This window comes from Macaca nemestrina, unplaced genomic scaffold, assembly GCF_043159975.1.
Source record: "Macaca nemestrina isolate mMacNem1 unplaced genomic scaffold, mMacNem.hap1 Scaffold_577, whole genome shotgun sequence".
NCBI classification, from domain to species: Eukaryota; Metazoa; Chordata; class Mammalia; order Primates; family Cercopithecidae; genus Macaca; species Macaca nemestrina.
In genome coordinates this window covers 16,792-26,645 of record NW_027257746.1, presented here as the reverse complement: position 1 = coordinate 26,645, position 9,854 = coordinate 16,792, and the positions used below count along the sequence as shown (strand labels likewise).

At 49.6% G+C, this 9,854-nt stretch overlaps 1 pseudogene; it reads right to left on the bottom strand.

The window, feature by feature from the left end:
• Positions 1 to 7,873: 7,873 nt before the first annotated feature.
• LOC139361533 (collagen alpha-1(I) chain-like) lies at positions 7,874 to 8,809 on the bottom strand (annotated as a pseudogene).
• Positions 8,810 to 9,854: the final 1,045 nt, after the last annotated feature.

The window sequence follows — 9,854 nt, the reverse complement described above, 5'->3', positions numbered from 1 at the left end:
CAAAATTCCATCTTTGTTTGTATTGGTAACTTACATTTTGAAAGGGATTCCACCAAACCAAGTAATAAGAATGACTCACTGCATTTAAATGGCTTATGTAATATATTTACCAAAACTTTTTCTGCCGAAGGTCTATTATTTTCACTACAGTGGTGCTTAGGAAACCAGACACCAAAACACAGTCTGAACACTAAGTGTTCAATGAGTTTCCCTGGTAGACAATATTTTATACGTGCTGTCACTTATTAACTGGGGAGTTGAGCCCATTCCATGTGATTATACCAAGAGAGAGTAGGATTATTAAATTTAATTGAGTAGTAAATAAAACCAATAATTGATATTTAACAATACTAATACAATAATTTTTAAAATTTCTATTGCACAATGTCAAGGCATTTTAAAATGACATTAATGTCACCACTTCCAGATGCTATTCCTATGAAATCACATAAATTCCCAAATCAGGTTGTTTTTAGGCAGGAAAAATTACTTTTTCATGCGTAGTAAAAATGACAAATGACTAATGTTTTTTCGTCATCTAAAAAAAGAGTGATGGCTTGTCTAACATACTTCTAAGATTTTCAAACGAAAATACTCAGGACAGCTCAGTATTAGCAGAGAGATGAGCAAGCAGACCAACGGGAAGAAAAGTCTTAATGACCCAGCATTTATGTGGAAAGTTGACGAATGATAGAGTAGGCACCGTAGAATAGAAAAAGAAATCACATGCACTTTAAAATATGAGGCAAACCAGGCTGGCGTCTACTTGGGAAAATACATTGCATTCTTCTCTATTCCATGAACCATAATCAATGTATTAGATATTCAAATACGAAAGATAAAACCAGAACACTTTCAGAAGTCACAGGAAGATTTTTTTTTTTTTTTTTTTACGAAGGATTAGACAGAATTTCTTTTATGTAAGAAAACAGTAATAAAGGAACAGACAAACTCTAACATGTTAAAATTTAGGGAATTAAAAGAAAATAGAGTGGGCCGGGTGTGCTGGCCCACGCCTGTAATCCCAGCACCTTGGGAGGCTGAGGCGGGCAATCACCTGATGTCAGGAGGTTGAGACCAGCCTGGCCAACATGGCAAAACCCCGCCTTTTTGCTGTTTGTTTGTTTGTTTGTTTTTTGAGACGGAGTCTTGCATTGTCGCTTGGGCTGGGATGCAGTGGCAAGATGTTGGCTCACTGCAAACTTCACCTCCCGGGTTCAAGCAATTCTCTTGCCTCAGCCTCCCGAGTAGCTAGGATTACAAGTGCCTGCCACCAGACTCAGCTAATTTTTTTGTATTTGTGGTAGAGACAGTTTTTCGCCATGTTGGCCAGGCTGCTCTGGAACTCCTGACCTCGTGATCCGCCCACCTTGGCCTCCCAAAGTGCTGGGATTACAGGCATAAGCCACCGCGCCAGGCCTAAAACCCTATGTTTACTAAAAATACAAAAATTAGATATGTGTGATGGTGGGTGCCTATAATCCCACTCGGGAGGCTGACACAGGAGAATCACTTGAACCCGGGAGGCAGAGGTTGCAGTAAGTAGAGATGGTGCCACTGCACTCCAGCCGGGCTACAAAGCAAGACAGTGTCTCCAAAAAAACCATAAAACAACACCAAAAAACCCCTCAGATATCCAGATAAGAGGATACAGATGTGTCCACTGTCATAAATTCTTCACCATGCTACAAGAGGGAAACTGACATTTTGGTGAATCTTTGTAAATCATCAATTTATCTATCACACTTTTATTTCACTAGTAGCATTGACAAAGCTGAGTGTTACAATTCCATTTGACATTACCCTTGAAAAGAACAGACCTTTAAAACTTACTACACTCACTCTGGGGAAGAAAGAAATATGAACTTTTAGCAAATAAAATATGTCATTTTACCTTGCTACTTTAGAAATAGTACCTTTATCTTTCAAGCTGTACTGACAACATGTATCTTACAGTCAATGAAAAACTGAAACTCAAATAAGCGGACAAGCCTTATCAAGGTAACAAACTCAGGGAGAGGCAGTGCTGACTCCAACACAGACCTTTCTAAGTGTCACGGCAGGCCCTTCTATCCCTCGGGACACCCATCCTGTTCAGTAAAGTCCTCAGTGACCACCTAGGAGGCACTGGCACTGCTCTTTGTCCTCCTGTGTGCCTTCAGTGCATTTTCATATTCAGGTTCTTGCATATCCTCTCTGGGGTGGGTTTTCCTTGACCTTTGGGACAGTTTTTCTCTCTTCACAAGTCTGAGACAATCTAGAGAGCAGAAATCGTTTCTGCCTTTTCCTCTCAATATCAGCATCCCATTTGCAGACCGTCAATGTGTGTCCGCGGAATAAAAGCTCCGGCTGGAGGAACAGTTTTTTTTTTGTTTTGTTTTGTTTTGTTTTTTGTTTTTTTTTTTTTTTTTTTGAGACGGAGTCTCGCTGTGTCGCCCAGGCTGGAGCGCAGTGGCCGGATCTCAGCTCACTGCAAGCTCCGCCTCCCGGGTTTACGCCATTCTCCTGCCTCAGCCTCCCGAGTAGCTGGGACTACAGGCGCCCGCCACCTCGCCCGGCTAGTTTTTTTTTTTTTGTATATTTTTAGTAGAGACGGGGTTTCACCGGGTTAGCCAGGATGGTCTCGATCTCCTGACTTCGTGATCCGCCCGTCTCGGCCTCCCAAAGTGCTGGGATTACAGGCTTGAGCCACCGTGCCCGGCCTGGAGGAACAGTTTTAATGACCTATCTTTAAAGACATTACGTTGTATTGTCCATTCATTTTAATGTCCTAAAATTTTAATAACCCTAAGGGGTCACCATTATAGATGAAACTATACCAGGAGATTCCTCTAAGGCCAGGAGCATCCAACTGCTCCCCTGAGAGACTCTACTCCCTACCTCAGGCTGTCGTTGGCGATGAGATGACCCCGGGGCTGATACTCACTAGACCCTCCAATAGACATGGCCACTGTGGGTATCCTGGGTCATCCCCAGACAGTTCTAAAATGCCAGGACTAGGAAAAGACAGGAGGGTGGCTGAGGACACAGCACCCTGTAAAGTTTTCACGTGGGGACCTCAACCTAAAGACATTTTGGTAATATGTACATTTAGGAAAGATGAAAAGAAGAGAGGCACAATGATTTTTTTTTTTTTACAGTAGAGTGTCAGATGATTTCTTCTCCACTTTCCTCTCATGTAAAATGTTTGGAAACAGAAAAATATTTTGGCCAAGGTGGCTCACGCATGTATTCCCAGCACTTTAGGAGGCCGAGGTGGGCGATCAGTTAAGGTCAGGAGTTCAAAACCAAACTAACCAACATGGCAAAACCCTGTCTCTACTAAAAAAAAAAAAAATAGCTGGACGTGGTGGTGGACGCTTATAAGCCCAGCTACTTGGGAGGCTGAGGCAGGAGAATTGCCTGAACCCAGGAGTCAGAGGTTGCAGTGAGCTGAGACTACACCATTGCACTCCAGCCTGGCGACAGGGCGAGACTCTGTCTCAACAACAACAACAACAAATATATATATATATATATATATATATATATATATAATATAAAATACACATTTAAAATTACTACCTGTAGATAGTATTTGAAGTCATGGGACTGACTGAAGGTAGAAACAAGAGAAGGCAAGGAAAGTTTTTATATTGATATTTATATATAATTATATAAAATTAATATATATAATTATAATATATAAATGTATCATATAGGCTGTGCACAGTGGCTTACACCTGTAATCCCAGCAATTTGGGAGGCCAAGGTGGGCAGATCACCTGAGGTCAGGAGTTCGAGACTAGCCTGACCAACATGGAGAAATCCCATCTCTACTAAAGATACAAAAATTAGCCAGGCGTGGTGGTGCATGTCTGTAATCCCAGGTACTCAGGAGACTGAAGCAGGAAAATCACTTGAACCCAGGAGGTGGAGGTTGCGGTGAGCCCAGATTGTGTCATTGCACTGCAGCCTGGGTGACAAGGGTTAAACTCCATCGCAAAATAAATAAATAAATAAATAAAACAAGAAATATATATTTATATCTAAATATATAATTATTATACTTAAATGTGTATATACATACATTTATTATAAATTTATTAATATATGAAATATATTTATTTCTGAGACAGGGTCTGGCTCTGTTACCCAGGCTGGAGTGCAGTGGCACTATCATAGCTCATTGGGGCCTTGAACAGATGGCTCAAGCGATCCTCCCATCTCAGCCTCCTGAGTGGCTAGGATTGCATGCACACACCACCATGCATAGCTAATTTTAAAATTTTTTGTAGAGACAGGGTCTTCCTTTTTTGCCTAAGCTGGTATTGAACTCATAGGCTCAAGTGATCTTCCTGCCTCAGGCTTCCAATGTGTTAGACGTGGGCCACTGCATCTGGTCTAATGCATTTTTTAATTTGCGAGTTTATATTATTTAATATTTTGAAGTACTGAATGTGTTGAACAACCAAGTTGCAGAATTCCCGAACAATGGACGGTCAGCTGTCATGTCCTGGTTCAAATCGTCCCAGCACACCAAGGCTAGAAACCTTTCAGCCAACTTCCACTTATATCTCCCGGGGCAGGACAATGTCACTTGGCCAATCTCCACTAAGAGGGACTCTTGAAAGGCAAGAAACTATTCTGTTCTCTATAATGGAACGTGACCAGGGAGGAGGCAGTTGGGAGGGCCAGCTGGGCCCTCCAACCAGCAGCGTCCACCATCGACCAACTGCCCTAGAGCTACACCGTGCTGGGCATTTGGGGCACTGTTATGAGCAAGAGTTCCCATTTTTCTTCTCATGGGACCTTCATGCTAGTGGCAAGAGACTTTTTTTTTCTTTTATTTTTTGAGACAGAGTTTTGTTCTTGTCACTCAGGTTGGAGTGCAATGGTGTCATCTCGGCTCACTGCAACCTCTGCCTCCTGGATTCAAGCAATTCTCCTGCCTCAGCCTTCCGAGTAGCTGGGATTACAGGACTGCACCACCACATCTAGCTAATTTTTGTATTTTTGGTAGAGATGGGGTTTCACCATGTTGGCCAGGCTGGTCTGGAACTCCTGAGCCACTGCACCCAGTCAAGAGGGAGATTTGAAATCAATAAGTAGAATTGTGATGAATGTTGGAAAGAAGAATGTGTGTGATGGGGAGGGGACCTAAGTTATTGTCTCATATTTTAACACTTTCATAGGCAATAACTAAAAACTTAGAAGCTTAAAGTAACAAACACCTTTAAGCCAATTTTGGCAAGCTAGGAGTTGAGCACATTTTAGCAGGTCCTGTGCTTGGGATCTCATGCTAAGCAGCTGGGCTGCATCCTCATCTGAGGCTCCACCAGGGCAGAATACATTTCCAGGTCCGCCGAGGTTACTGGCAGAATTCATTTGCTTGGACCCGCTTGGCAAGGGCCCAGCTTTTTGCTTCCTTGCCTACGGGGCTCCTACAAAGGTCCTTTCTCAGCAGAGCATCTCCCTCCTGGAGCGCCTGCAGGTGGAACCTTTCTCTCTAGTGTGCGAAGGTGATGCACTGTGACAGTGACATCCCATTGCTTTTGCCAGGCTCTATGGGTTAGAAGCCAGTCACCGGTTTTGCTCGTACCCAAGGTCAGGAAGACTATGCAAGGGCATAGGTCATTGGGGGGTCAGTCACTTTAGGGTGTGGCTGCCACCACTGAACTCGGTGAGACTTTAAGGGCTGGTAGGAGCTGGCCAGGTACAGGGGTGAGGGTGTGTCAGGCAGGGGTGAGGGCATGGAGGGGGATGCAGAGGCCTGCACCCTGGAATGTCCTTTCACTCCCTGAGGTTTTGTTCTCCTTATCCCTGAGTACATCCCAGAACACGGTGGGGCCCTAGCAGGGGAGAGGTAGGGAATCCTGTGTTGTTCATCTGGGGACCTTGTTAGGCAAATCAGATTAGGGGCCAGGCTTTCAGTGGTGGGTGTGAGCGTGGGAGTGATGAGTGTGCAGGTGTGTGTGGGAAGAGCGATGGGGATGGGGTCAGCCCCAGCCACCATGAAGACCTTAACCGTGCATCCACCCATCCCAGCAGCGTCCCTGAGTGAATGCCTTCAGGGTGCAGGTCCTGTTTTACACATGGAAGTGAATCAGAGTGGGACACTCCCTTGCCTTAGAGAGGTCACACTTCTCCTTCTTCTTCTTCTTCTTTTTTTTTTAAAATTTGTGACAGATTCTCACTCTGTTGCCCAGGCTGGAGTGCAGTGGTGTGACCTTGGCTCACTGCAACCTCTGCCTCCCAGGTTCAAGCAATTTTCCTGCCTCAGCCTCCTGGGTAGGGGAGCTGGGATGACAGGCACGCATTACCATGCCTGGCTAATTGTTGTATTTTAGTTTCCATATTGGCCAGGCTGGTCCCAGTCTCCTGGCCTCAAGCGATCTGCCTGCCACAGTCTCCCAAAGTGCTGTGACTACAGGTGTAAGCCACCACATCGGGCGAGAGGTCACACTTCATGTCACGTGGGAGGCAGCCACTCAGACAGCACCCCAGCTGGCGCTGGGAGTGAGGGGTGCTCAGCGTCCTAGGAAGGCAGAGGGCTGCATGAGAGGTTCGGGGAGGAAGGACTGGAGGAGGATTTGAGATTTTCACCTGAGCAGCTGGGTGGATGGAGGGGCTGTTTACAGAGAATCACAAGAATGTGGATGAGCAGGTTAGGGCATTAAGAAACCACTCTGTTTTGGCCGCGGACAATTTGAGATGTTTCCCTGTGTCCAGCTGGGGCTTTGGGAAAGGTCAGGGCTGGGCATCTGACTGGGATGGATGTCTCTGGCAGGCAGCAGAGCATGTGGATGGTTTGTGAAGCCCGCAAGGGCATGACATTTCCTGTGGCAGTGCCCACTGCAAATGGAAAGGCATTTGGCCTGAGTCCAGACATATACAAGTTGGGCAGAGAAGGGGGTGGGTCCTCGGAACCCACCGAGGAGCAGCTGTGGAAGTACAGGGAAACCAATGTGTGGGGGCACGTGAAGCAGGAAGCTCAAATAAGATGAGGAAAGACGTTTTAAAGACGATCTGGGCTGGAGACAGTGGTTCATGCCTGTAATCCCAACACTTTGGGAGGCTGAGACGAGAGGATAGCTTGAGGCCAGAAGGTTGAGACCAGCCTGAGCAATATAGGGAGACCCTATTTCTATAAATAAATAAACACCATTGGTACTTGGCATTTCAGGCGGGGAACAGCAAACATATGAAAGCTCTGAGGCAGGAAAGGGAAGTGATTAGTGCTTGCTCCTGGTTCCTTTATCAGACCTTAAAGAGATGCAGAGACATTTCAGATACTCCTTGGCCGAGCTCCTTCAGGGAAGGCCTAAGTTCGCTTCTACTTCCCATCTATTAAATTTTTTTTTTTTTTTTTTTTTGAGACAGAGTCTCACTCTGTCGCCCAGGCCGGAGCGCATGCAGTTGGCACCATCTCAGCTCACTGCAACCTCCAGCTCCCGGGTTCAAACGATTATCTTGCCTCAGTCTTCCCGGTAGCTGGGACCACAGGTACGCGCCACCACGATCGGCTAAGTTTTTGTATTTTTAGCAGAGATGGGGTTTCATCTTGTTGGTCAGGCTGGTTTCGAACTCCTGGCCTCAAGTGATCCACCTGCCTCGGCCCCACAAAGTGCTGGATTACAGTGCTGGGATTACAGGCCCTACTTCACTCCTAACGCCCACCATAAGTGCTTCCAACTGTTTGCTGAATGACAAGGTGAACGAGTGAATGGGACTACATGACTTCGGGCAGCAGGCAATCCTATTCCTTGGACCTCAGTTTCACTTTTTGTAAAGCAAGCCTGTCTCTCGCTCTCTGCCCTAAAAGCCTGAGTTCTGGGCTTGAGATGAGCGCGTCCTGTAGAGCAGACTCCAGGTGGACGTTGAGCTGGGTCTTCTAGGAGGCCAGGATCCTACTAGCTCTTGGGTCCGGTCCTCCCGCGGGACCCTGCACGCCCAGTCCCGGCACCGCCCCGCCCAACCTCCATTTGTTCCCCCAGGCCCCGCCCTCTCCACACGGCTCGCTCCCCATTGACCGGGGGGCGGGCCCTTGGCGCCCGGCTCCGCTGGGGGCGGGGCGGCGGGAGACGGGCTGGTCCGTGTGCACCTGCACGGTGTGTGTCCCGGCCGCAGCCCCGCGCCAGCTGCAGCTCCTTGATCCGAGCCGGATCCTGAGCGGGGAACACGGGCTGAAGCGGCGGCGGCGGCCCCGCCCCGGGGCTCCATTGTTGAGGCTGCCGCGGCTCTGTCGGCTGCTCAGCTGCGCTCCAGTCGGCCCAGGCGCCGCGGCGAGGAGCGAGCGCTGCCAGGCGGCGGCCTGAGGTGAGACGGCGCGACGGGCAACGGGGTCTCCAGAGCGAGCGGGGTCTCTGCCCCGGGCGTGGCAGCTCCGAGCTGGGCTCCTCAGGGTCCGAGGTCGGGATCCGGGGTCCTTGCTCCTGGACTTTGTCTCGGCCTCGGGTGGCACCGGGGGCTTCGCGCCTGCTACGATACCGTATGGGCCTGCGCGGGGATCCTGGTCGCCCTGCGGGTGGCGGCAGGTCCCCACTGCTCCCCGGCTCCCCGCGTCTACCGCGGAGTGCACTGCATGGACCCGGGCGTTGGCTTCTGCCCGGTCCTCCGCGGCGTGGCTGGTCCCCGCGTGCGGTAGAGGGGGCCCTGCGAGGACCCACTCGTGGGGCGGGGTCCGGGTCACCGCGAGTGGTAGACTCCGCCGCCCTCCCCGACCTCCCTCGCAGCGAGACTGCTTCGCTAGACTCACCGAGGGGACTGCGCGGACCCTCGGACGAGGGAGTCCGTGACTCTGGGTGGGGGCTCTTTCCCGGCCCCGCATGACGGCTTCCTGAGTGTTTTGTCACCTATATAGGTGGCTTCGTGGACCCGCGCGCGTGGGTCCTGGCCGCCCTGCTAGTGGGGCTGTGCGCTGCCCCGTGGCTCCTCTGGGTCGACTCCGCCTGGGACGCGCGTGTAGTGGGGGTCCGTGCGCGAGGGTCGCGGTTGGTGGGGGCGCGCTGACCCCGCCCCATGGTTTATCCTCTCACTTGCCCGGCGGGAGGAAGCGAGAGGCGCGGGCCCGGAGCTGTCGCACAGCGGCCGCACGGACCTCTGCCCTGGCCGGCGGGTCCAGGGGGGCGAGGGGCTATCACTGCGCGTCCCACCGCCGCACTTCCCGCTCTGGCCCCGGGCTGGGTTCTGATTGGAGGGAGCAGGGCCCTTCTGCCTGGCGTTTCTTGATTTCTTCCGTTAGTAATGGGAAGAAAAAAAAAATCTGGAAAGGTAGATTGAACTTTGTAACTCTCGGCGCTTGGAGAGTGGAAGAAACTCTCCCAAAAATTTGGCGGGCTGGAAAATGCGTTTCAAGCAGGAGCATCCACACCCACGGAATGAAGCCAAGGCAGTTACAGTTAGAAGTCAGATTTATGAGGGGAGAGCAAGGGTGAGGTCCGTGGGTGGGGAGACTCCGACCTCAGCTTGATGAGAAGACCTGATGCTGCCCCTCAGACGCGTATTTCTCAGCCACCAGAGAAAGTGGAATCACTCCTTAGTGAATGCTTTCATCAAACTTTTGAAAAACCTGTAATGTCCCAGGAAGGAAAATCGAACTGGACAGTTTTCCCCTTTTAAGACTGTTAAACGTCCCGGAGACAAACAGCAGAAGACTCAAGGAGTCCAAATACTCAACCTGAAGTTCTTTCTGAACAAGAGATGGTGTATAAGTAACAGGCATACGAGACAAAACTGAACTAATCACCGCAGCTGATGCTCCTAGCCCTGTAGCGTGTCATGCAGGCCCTTTTGCCTTCTCTGCCCTCCGCTGTCCCAGACCCCAAAGCTACAGCGCACCTCCAGTCATCAGCTCCTGCCGACCCATTGCTATG